Here is a 9418-nt window from a genome sequence, read left to right as displayed (position 1 = left end):
GACTCAGAGAGCCCATGCCATTGACAGGGGGGCTGCAGACCATTCCATTAACCAACAGCCTTGCAGGGCCCAGCAGTTTGAGAGGGACCAGTCCAAGCAAGGGATCCCCGGCTGTAATTTGCCTCCCTTTCTAACTGTGTACCTGGGCAAGCCCCTCACCTCCTCGTACCTCCGTCCCTCATCTGTAAGATGGAGATGCTGCTGCCCACCTCACAGGGCCAGATGGCCTGGTCCAGGCCGCCACATGGCATGTCTGCAGTGAGGGTCATGCCCTCTTGTGTTTGGGAAATGCCCCATCCCACACCTCTCAGCAGCCAAGAAAGGCTCTGAGCAGTCCTGCAAGAAGGAAGCCTGTTGAACTGTTTCACCCCGGAGATTCCTAAATCTCATTCCTCTTAGAGCTGTTTTTTTTCTGGTTACACTGATAAAATCCTACTTTGGAAAGCACCCCCCCCCCCCAGCCTGCCTGTCTGTGGGGTCCTCATGGAAAGACCCTGAGTCTGACCTCAGTATCACCAGCACAGATGCTGGCCTAGGCTGTTTGTGGAACTGAATAAGAGAAGAGCCCTGAGGAGGGTAGCCTCAGTCTCCTGAGCATTAGAAACAGGCGGAGATGCGAAGCAAACACTGCTAGCCAAAGGGAGCTGGCTTTGGAAGAAACAAGGAATTCAGTGTGCATCCCCAGTGACGGGCAGGAGGCAATGGAGTGAGATGTTGTGCTGACCCCCTGGGGTCTCCCAGGTGTTGCAGTGGCCTCCTGGGGTCCCTCGGGGCTGAGCAAGAGCCACCCAGGGAGCCCTGATCATTATTTTGTAATGCAGACCATGTGGTGCCCACTGTTCACAGCTCTTCAGCCACTGACCCTTGAACTAAGGAAATCTCCACTGACCAAGGAAGTGGTTCTGTCCTATTTGGGGCCACAGTCCCTTTTGAAAATGCCACCTGCCCCACCCCACAACCTCTTAGTACCAGATGTGACTAAAAAGTGGGGCCAGATTTGGTCCCCATTTGAAACTGACATCTCTTGACCCAAGAGTATGATGTAAATGACGAATTAATGGAAGAAGCCAAGAGACTGTCCCATCCGAAGAGCTAACGCCCCCACCAGGCCCCCAGGGGCACTGCTCTTTATGGGTCACTGTTCTAATTACGAGTTGGTTCTCCGGAGATGAAGGTGCTGGAGAGAGGCTTGCCCGGGGTTGAGTCACTGTGGCTTCAACTTGGTCACAGCTGACCGAGCAGCCGACTGACCCCGTGCTGGAGGAGGCTGCTCCCAGAAGCACTGTGCCACCCCCTCTGCTGGGGGCAGCCAGGCCTTGCTCAGAGCAGAGCCTCAGCCCCAGTTCCAAAGTCACATGCTAGGCTGGCTGTTATTTGAATTTAAATTAGTGTGCGAGTTCTAGAAGCCCTATTACTCCAGACACAGAAAATGAAATTAGTGAGCAGAGACCACAATTGTATGCTAATCTCATCCTCTGGATAAGGGAGTTTAGAGGAGGGAGGGCACCACATCGAAGTCTAGGGCTGAGTCTTAACTGATCTGCTTAATCACTGCCCAGATTACAGGCAGGGAGGGGACAGAGGTGGCTCATGCAAAAGCCCCGCCATCACATCACAAAGCTCAGGAGAGAGGAGGAAGGGCCAGGGCTGGAAAGATAAGCCAAGACCTCTTTTTCACACTCCCATATCCCCAGTGGTAGAAATGATGCAGTGAGATGCTGTAAGGTTCATAAGTTCAAACCCTGGGTTGGCCACTTACAAGCTACATGACCTTGAACCATAAAGATGATGGGCAAGAGTTTATTAAGCCCTTTTCTGTGCCAGGACTATGCTGACTGCTTTATATATAGCACTCAGTTATTCTCTCAACAACCTGCTGAGATCTATTGTTGCCATTTCGCAGATGGGGAAACTGAGCCCAGGGAAGTTAAATGACATGGATGCTCTGAGACTTAAACATTTTTTTCAATCTATAAAATCAAGGAAATCACCTCATCACCAAGGATTAAATATGGTAACGTTTATAAAAACAGCCAGCACAGTATTTGACACAAGGTGACATGCAATAATCTTCTTTTTGGAAATGCATTCATTCATTCATTTATTCCTTCATTAATTCATGCATTTTTTATTTAATAAAAAGGCCACCTATGGTGCTGAGATTCCAACAGCAGGCCCTCCATGAGGCCATGGTATCGCAGGTCCCATTAACACATGTGTGTGTCACCGTCACCCCACCCTCACCACGTCAAGCTCCCCCTGTGGTTTGCAAAGTAAGGAGTAAAACTGAGCCGTTAGCCTCCTCTACCAGGAATATCCCTAATTCTAAAAATGGAAATAACACAAAGGCCAATCAGGAGCAGAATGAATAAACTGTGGTATATTCATACAATGAAATACCCTCTACAGCAACAAAAAGGATGGACTACAGCTACAAGTCCCACAAACACGACACGGAGCTGAAGAAGCCAGACACCAGAGCAGGTTTCCTATGATTCCATTCATGTTCAGTCCAAGCCAGGGGAGAATATCTCAGGTGACAGAGTCAGGCCACGGCCACGGCCACGCCGGCGTGGTGAGGCCACAGGGGCCAGGAGGGGCTCCCTTTAGCTGCAACGTTCTCTTTCTTGATCCGGGAGCTGATGCCCCAGTGTATTCACTTTGTGGAATGGCATCAAGCTAGGCTCTTAGGAGGTGTGCATTTTTCTGTATTATGAAATCTGGTTTTAAAAACGTGTATTAGACACCGCAGGGAGGCGTTGCACAGACATTGAGAAGCCTGAGGGTGGCGGTCAGAAGGGTCAAGAGTGGACAGTGAGTGTCCAGGATGCGATGGACAGGGAGCTGGGAGACAGGGAGGAGTGAAGGGACGGCTCAGCCTGGAGCCTGCAGGTGTTCAGAGGTCAGAAGGGAAGCAGAGCCAGCAGAGGAGACAGAGAAGGGGTTCAGTGATGCTGGTGGGAACCCAGAGGCCGTGGAAGCTTGCTGGGAGTCAGGGAAGATGAGGACCTAGGGCCCGTGTCTGGATCTGCTCACAATGTGAAGGTCACTTGATAAGAGCATTTAGGAGGTGAGGAAGGGACAAAAGCCAGATTGCAGCTGGATGCAAAGGAGAGGGAGGCATGGAGGGGTTGAGACCCAATGGATGCTACTCCTCTTTCCAGGCTCTGCTCAATACTGCTGCCTCCAGGAAGCCTTCCCTATGGCCCTCTTCCTCCCAAGGCCACTTCACTTTACAGTCATTTAAGGCTGTCCCCGCCTGGTGAGCTGGGTGCCCCCTAAGCACAGGGAGTATCTCTTTGTCACAGTAAGTAGGAAACCTTAGCTTGTCTTTCTCCTTCTTCAGACTGCAGAAGGAAATTCTGAGATTTTCCCAAAACTCTGTTCTCCCATGGAATGAATCATTCCTCCCCAAACAATTGTTGTTTTTGTATTGCTGTGTGAAGATTATTAGTATAATGATGAGCCCTAATGTTGCATTAATTTGGTTCTGAATTATTTTTATTGTCACAGTCATTAACTCAGTGATTGCAATTTTATTTCAATTTTATCTGGCTCCTTGTGCATTCTGTCAAAACCTCCAAAAACAATGGATCCCAGAATCTCATTTCAGAGCAGACTGAGAATCAAATATATGAAGTTTATGGGAATCCGGCCTGCAGTGACCACCCTCTGGAGTAAGGAAACCCGAAGACAGCAGGTAGACAGGTGAGTCCAGGGCAGGGCCAACACCTACTGCCTCCCACTCCAGGAAGGAGTGGACCAGCCCCCAGCCACACTCTTTTTCAGACAACAGCAGAGATAACATGGATCTCTTCCCAGTTCACATCATGCATGACCCCAGTCTTGGCTTAGGCTGCCAAAGCTGGGGAAAACCTGGTGGGAAAAGCCTGGGGTGATAGGAATTCATCTGGCTTCTCACCACTAGGCTTCACGATCTTTGTGCTTCAACTAAACATGACTTCTTGCTTGGTAAGTTTTTGGTGGCTGAAACCGGCTGGTCGTTCCCCAAGAGCCTCCTGAGGCAGCATTTATCCTCAGCTGACCCAACTCAGAGAGCTCACTATTGTGCCAGAACCAGAGCACAGATTAGCTTCCAGGGAAGACTCACATTAGCCAGGCTTATATGGCTGATGTATAAACCAGAAGCCATGCTTTTAATGACAATGAGTAAATGAGGTGTGACAAGGACTGGACTACTTTCTCCCAGAGATGGAGTCTTCCCAGTCCTCTCTCTGGAGAGGGTCACAGGGCCTGGGGGTCCTGGGGCACAGGCACAGCACCCTGAGCCGGCCCCTGCATGGCTCTCCTCTCCTGCTGCCTGCAATGGTGTGTGCTTCCCTGGCCCTTCAAGCTGCTGAAGCTCAGGCTCCACCTCCTGCCAAGACCACTGCCTGTTCCCTTTTGACATCTCTTCTATTGCAGCCCCTCCCTCCAACATTCTATCAGTGCACTCCAGACTCCAGAACAGTCCCTCACACATAGTCAAGGCTCAGTAGTCACTGAATGGATGGATGGATGAACTGGTGGGCTGTTGTACCTCTGTTCTCTCTTTCTGTAGGTGAGCACTTCCCAGGAGACAAAAAAACTTAGGGGGGTGTCCCCCAGCCCTCCAGACGACTCAGATGTGCCTGATCCCAGAAAAAACACGGCTGGACCCCCTACCACCAAGGGCCACACCGCTGAGCATGCCCATCTCTCTACTCGCAGCCTTCACTCAGCTTCCTTTGTGTCCCTGGGAGCTGTTCGCCCTCTAAGAAGACTATGCACGTCTCTGTTACATAATAGACTGACTTGAAATTTAGTTTTAAGAGCAGCTCTATTTCTAAGGTCTAGATGGGCTCCTCGGGGTGCCTTCAGGGCTCTTCCCACAGGCTCAGGCAGACCCTGGCCAGAGGAGCCAAGTCCTTGGAGAGCAGTATGGGGTGGGGACTTTGGAGTCAGACGATCTGGTTTGGAAGATGACCTGTGTGACTTTGTACAAGTTGAACAACCTCTCTGGGCAGCAGCCTCCTTATCCTTGAAGCAGAGCCAATGAGAATTTGATGGCATAATTACACCTCTCTGGGGACACAGTGGGGGTCAAGTAACTCTGGCTCAGCAACTGGGGAACTCCAGCTCCGGAAAAAATCTTTGCAGTGTCCTAGAGGAAATCTCATGTGCTGGAGAGACTGGGAAAAAGAGGACAGGCGTCACTCAAGGCAGGCCTTATGGCTCATGGCCCATGGCTCTGGGGTGGCTGCCCGTCAAATGAAAATCAGAGCTTTCAAGGCAAAAACACTTTGGCCTGAAATAGAAGAGAGGAGGGGGGAAAAAAAAAAAAAAAAACCAGAAGAGGGGAGAGGATCAGAAAAAGTGGAGGAAAACTCTAGAACCCGACAGCAGTGTTGGGTGGGAAACCAGATATTTTGCTCCACCCTCGCTTTATGGAGGAAAGCAAGGCCGGACAGGAAGGGTCTGGGCTGGGGACACATCCAGTCCATCTGATTCCAGCCCGCGTCTGCTTCACTCCTCCGGGCTGACTCGTAGCTGACTGGCTGGCTGTACGGAGGGACTGAGTTCCTTCCATCTGCAGAACAAAGAGAGAAGAAAACCCAGCCCAGGAAGTCTCACGTGGCCAGGTTGCAATTTAACACACGACACTCAGATAAGCCAGATATTTAGCTTATTTCTTTCTCTGTAATTTAACTTCCCATTTTCACAAGACTCCACCCCGTTGGAGAATGTAAGCTTGCCCATTAAAGAAACCCCAGTGCAAAGGGCCTGGCGGCTTGGACACAGCAAAAGAGCCAGTGTATCCCATCTCTCCCTTTAGAAACCACCTCAAAGACGACCATTTGCCAAAAAAAAAAAAAACCCAAGCCCCTTGCCTTACATCACAAACAAAAATTAACTAAAAAATAGATCATGGGCCCAAAGATAAGAGCTAAAACCACCAAGCTTCTAGAAGAAAACACAGGAGAAAATCCTTGTATCTTAGAGTCGGAGAGAATTTCTTATACAAGATACAAAAACACAAACTATAAAAAAAAAAAGTTCAACTTCACCAAAATTAAAAAACCTTTGATTTTTCAAGATACTGTGAAGAAAATAGAAAGGGAAGGCACAGACTGGAGAAATATTCACAAATCATACATCTAACGAAGGGCTTGTATCTAGAACATAGAAGGAACCCTTACAACTTAATAAGACAAGGGATTTGAATAGACAATTAGCAAAGATGTGCAAGGTCATCACCCATTAGGGAAATGTAGGGGGATACACCTGACCCCCACTTTGGATGGATAAAATTAAAAAGACCGGCCACTACAGAAGCAACTAGCACTCTCACGTTGCTCTCATGGGCTCATGGGCATGGAAAAGGGACAGTCACTTTGGAAAACAGTTTTGCAGTTTCTTAAAAGTGAAACACACACACTTACTGCATCACCAGCCATCATCCTGCATCTGAGTTATTTGCCCAGGAGGAATGAAAACATATGTCCATTCAAACTTCAACATGGTAGAAACCTATAATGAAAAAGAGCATGAAAACAAATACATGTATGTACATGTATGACTGAAACATGATACTGTACACCAGAAATGGACACAACATTGTAAACTGACTATACTTCAGTAAAAATTACTAATTAATTAACTAATTAATTAATTTTTAAAAACTTCTACATGAATGTTCATAGCAGCTTTAGTCATAATAGCCCCAAAATGGAAAACCCCAAATATCCATCGACAGGTAAATGGACAAACACCAGTGGTATGGCCACACAATGGAATACTACACAGCTCTAAAAAGGCATGAACCCTAGTGAAACACAACTGGGTGAATTTCAAAATAATTACACAAGTGAAAGAAGCCAGACAACAAAGAAATCATACTATCAGTTTCTATTTATATAAATTCCTAGAAAATGCAAACTAACCTATAGTGGCAGGAGCCAGGTCAGTGGCTGCCTAGGGGCAGGTCAGTGGCTGCATGGGGACAGGGTGTGGCTAAGGAAGAGCCAAGGGAGAAATTACAAAAGGATGTGAGGAAACTGGGGGTGATGGAGACAGTAGCTGGATTGGGGTGTATGCAAATGTCCAAACTTATTAAACAGTACACATTAAATGTGCACAGATTATATGTCAATAGTACCTCAATAAAGCTAAGGAAAAATAGAAAAGGAAAATCACTCCAAAGTAAAAAGGAGAAAATCTCAAATTCCAAAAAGCAGAAATAATGTAAACCATTTTCTAATCACAGTGCAATAAAACGAAAACTTTATGACAAAACCTGGTGGGGAAGGCTACCACCTTGAGGGAAGAAAATCCTGACAACTCGTGAGTCAAAGAAGCCCAAACCCCAAGTGCAGAATATGCAGAAGAATAATAATGAAAACACCACATACCAGATCCTATGGGATTCAGTTAAAATGGTCCTCAAAGGAAAATTGATGACCTTAAAACATATTTAAATAAGCAGAGAAAAAAAGTGAAAAGTAACGGATTAGAAAAGTAATGCCCAGGGATGTCCCCCCTCCACTGGAGCAAAGCCCTGGCGCTACCCTCCCCTCTTCCTCCCCGCCTTCCCCTCTGGGCTTCCCAGGCACCTCAGGGTCTGCTCCATCCCTACCCCATCCCAGCTCTCCTGCCCACCAAACCTGGCCCACCTGGGGCAGGGGCGGGGAGGGGGGAATGAGCACAAACCTGGGGCAGGGGAGGGGCTCCATGACTCCAGAAAAGGGTCCTTCTCACGCACCTGCTGAATGGACAACCCGGCTGCGACCAAGGGCAGACACAAAGTCCACTCACACCTCTTTCCCGCCTTCTAGAGCAGTGGTCCCCAGCCCTCACTGCACATTAGGATTGCCAGGGAGCTTTAAACATGCCCAAGTCCCTCCCCTAGATACTCAGATTTAATCGATTTTGGTCATCTAGTTGCAAAAACCAAGAGCAAGCTGGGAGAGGCAACTAAGGACCCTAGAAAAGAAGGTGGGCCTGGGAGTTGAAACCCCAGCTGCCTCTACCAGATGTGTGACCTCAGGCCAATACCTTGCCCTCCCTGAGCCTCAGTGCTGTCAAACACAAGAAGCGTTCCTCCCAGATGATGCGTGGGGATCAGAGATAATACACGTGACAATTTAGCACAGTGCAGGTACCTAGGAGTGTGAGCCGCGGTGAGCTGTTGTCACCATTTCCCCTCCACTGTCTCTGACTCCTGCAAGCAGACTGGGCTCCAGGACCACCTGCCAAGTCTGGGGATTAGATGTGAGCCAGAGGAGAGAAGCTGGCTGTGTAGACAAGGCTGCCTTGGATCCACAGTTTCAGCTTCCAGAAGACTATTCTGGTTCCAATTCAGAATGCCTGGCTCCTGGCTCAACGGGCTTTGTCCCAAAGATGTAATTTCTATTTTGATTCCACTCGACATTTAATGAAATGACTTTCAGACACCACGCAGTGTGTCTGAGTTATGAAACCACATCTTCTGGATCCCCAGCGCGGCACAATAACCAGCCTCCTCTGGTTGTTTTGGGAGCTGCCCCTCATCTCCCGAGGAGGATGGATGTGCTGAGCCTGGGGATTCAAGGTGCTGCGCACGCCCTGGGAGCCAAAGCCTGTGGTGTGGACCCTTCACCCTGTCTGCCCTGAGCCGGGCGCCCCACACACCCGCTGTTTCCCAGCTGGACTGTGACAGCAGCCTCCACCCAGCCTCCTGCCCCCCCACCCCCCCTCTCCAATCCAGCGCTGTTCAAACTGCAGATCAAAAACATTCAGGGAGACAGGAAATCAATGTGGATGGTTGCAAACAGCATTTTCAGAAAAACAAATGAAAGAGAATAGAGTAGAAAACACTGGAATGTATCGGCCACGGTCAGAGTGACCACTGCTTTGTGATGTGCCGGCTGTGAGGTGGACACCAGGCCTCGGTGAAATGAACAAAAGACTGAAAGGATGCAGCTTTCATCCATGACCCCTGATCTTCCTGAAATGCACATCTGATCGTGTCACTCCCCAGCTAGTACTCAGTGGGTTTAGGGACCGAGTTCAGATCCCACAGTGTGGCATCAAAAGCTCCTCAAGACCTGGCCCCTGTTTTCCCACCCGTACCCCGACCCCGACTAGACCAGGAATGTCCCCACCGGCCCAGCCCTCTAGGCACTCAGTTTGAGGGTGGGACTGAGTAACACATGACGTCACAGAGCCATCTCCTAGGTGACCGCACTCCACCTGCTGACCTCCTCTGGTCTAAGACGACTTCCTGGATTCTACAGGAGCAAAGATACAAATATTGCTGGAAGTCTTCCTTTTGTAAGGAAGTGGAAGCCCTACAATTTCTCCACAACCTGGCTATTGAAAATAGGAATTCCGCCTACACACCGGAGAAGCTTGTTAGGGGTCACTGAAGGGCCAGGATCATAAGGTCACTCACATGTTC

At 48.9% G+C, this 9418-nt stretch overlaps 1 long non-coding RNA gene across 1 annotated transcript; it reads right to left on the bottom strand.

Moving 5' to 3' along the window:
- Positions 1 to 2366: 2366 nt before the first annotated feature.
- LOC116668885 lies at positions 2367 to 7649 on the bottom strand. The gene is made up of 3 exons (XR_004326115.1): positions 7392 to 7649; positions 6423 to 6510; positions 2367 to 5569 (listed from the first exon to the last, which is right to left on the bottom strand). It is a non-coding gene; the product is annotated as an uncharacterized LOC116668885 (long non-coding RNA).
- Positions 7650 to 9418: the final 1769 nt, after the last annotated feature.

Source organism: Camelus ferus, chromosome 15 (assembly GCF_009834535.1).
Source record: "Camelus ferus isolate YT-003-E chromosome 15, BCGSAC_Cfer_1.0, whole genome shotgun sequence".
Taxonomy (NCBI): Eukaryota; Metazoa; Chordata; class Mammalia; order Artiodactyla; family Camelidae; genus Camelus; species Camelus ferus.
The sequence above is the reverse complement of the archived record's forward strand: the minus strand, read 5'-3'. Positions and strand labels throughout refer to the sequence as shown.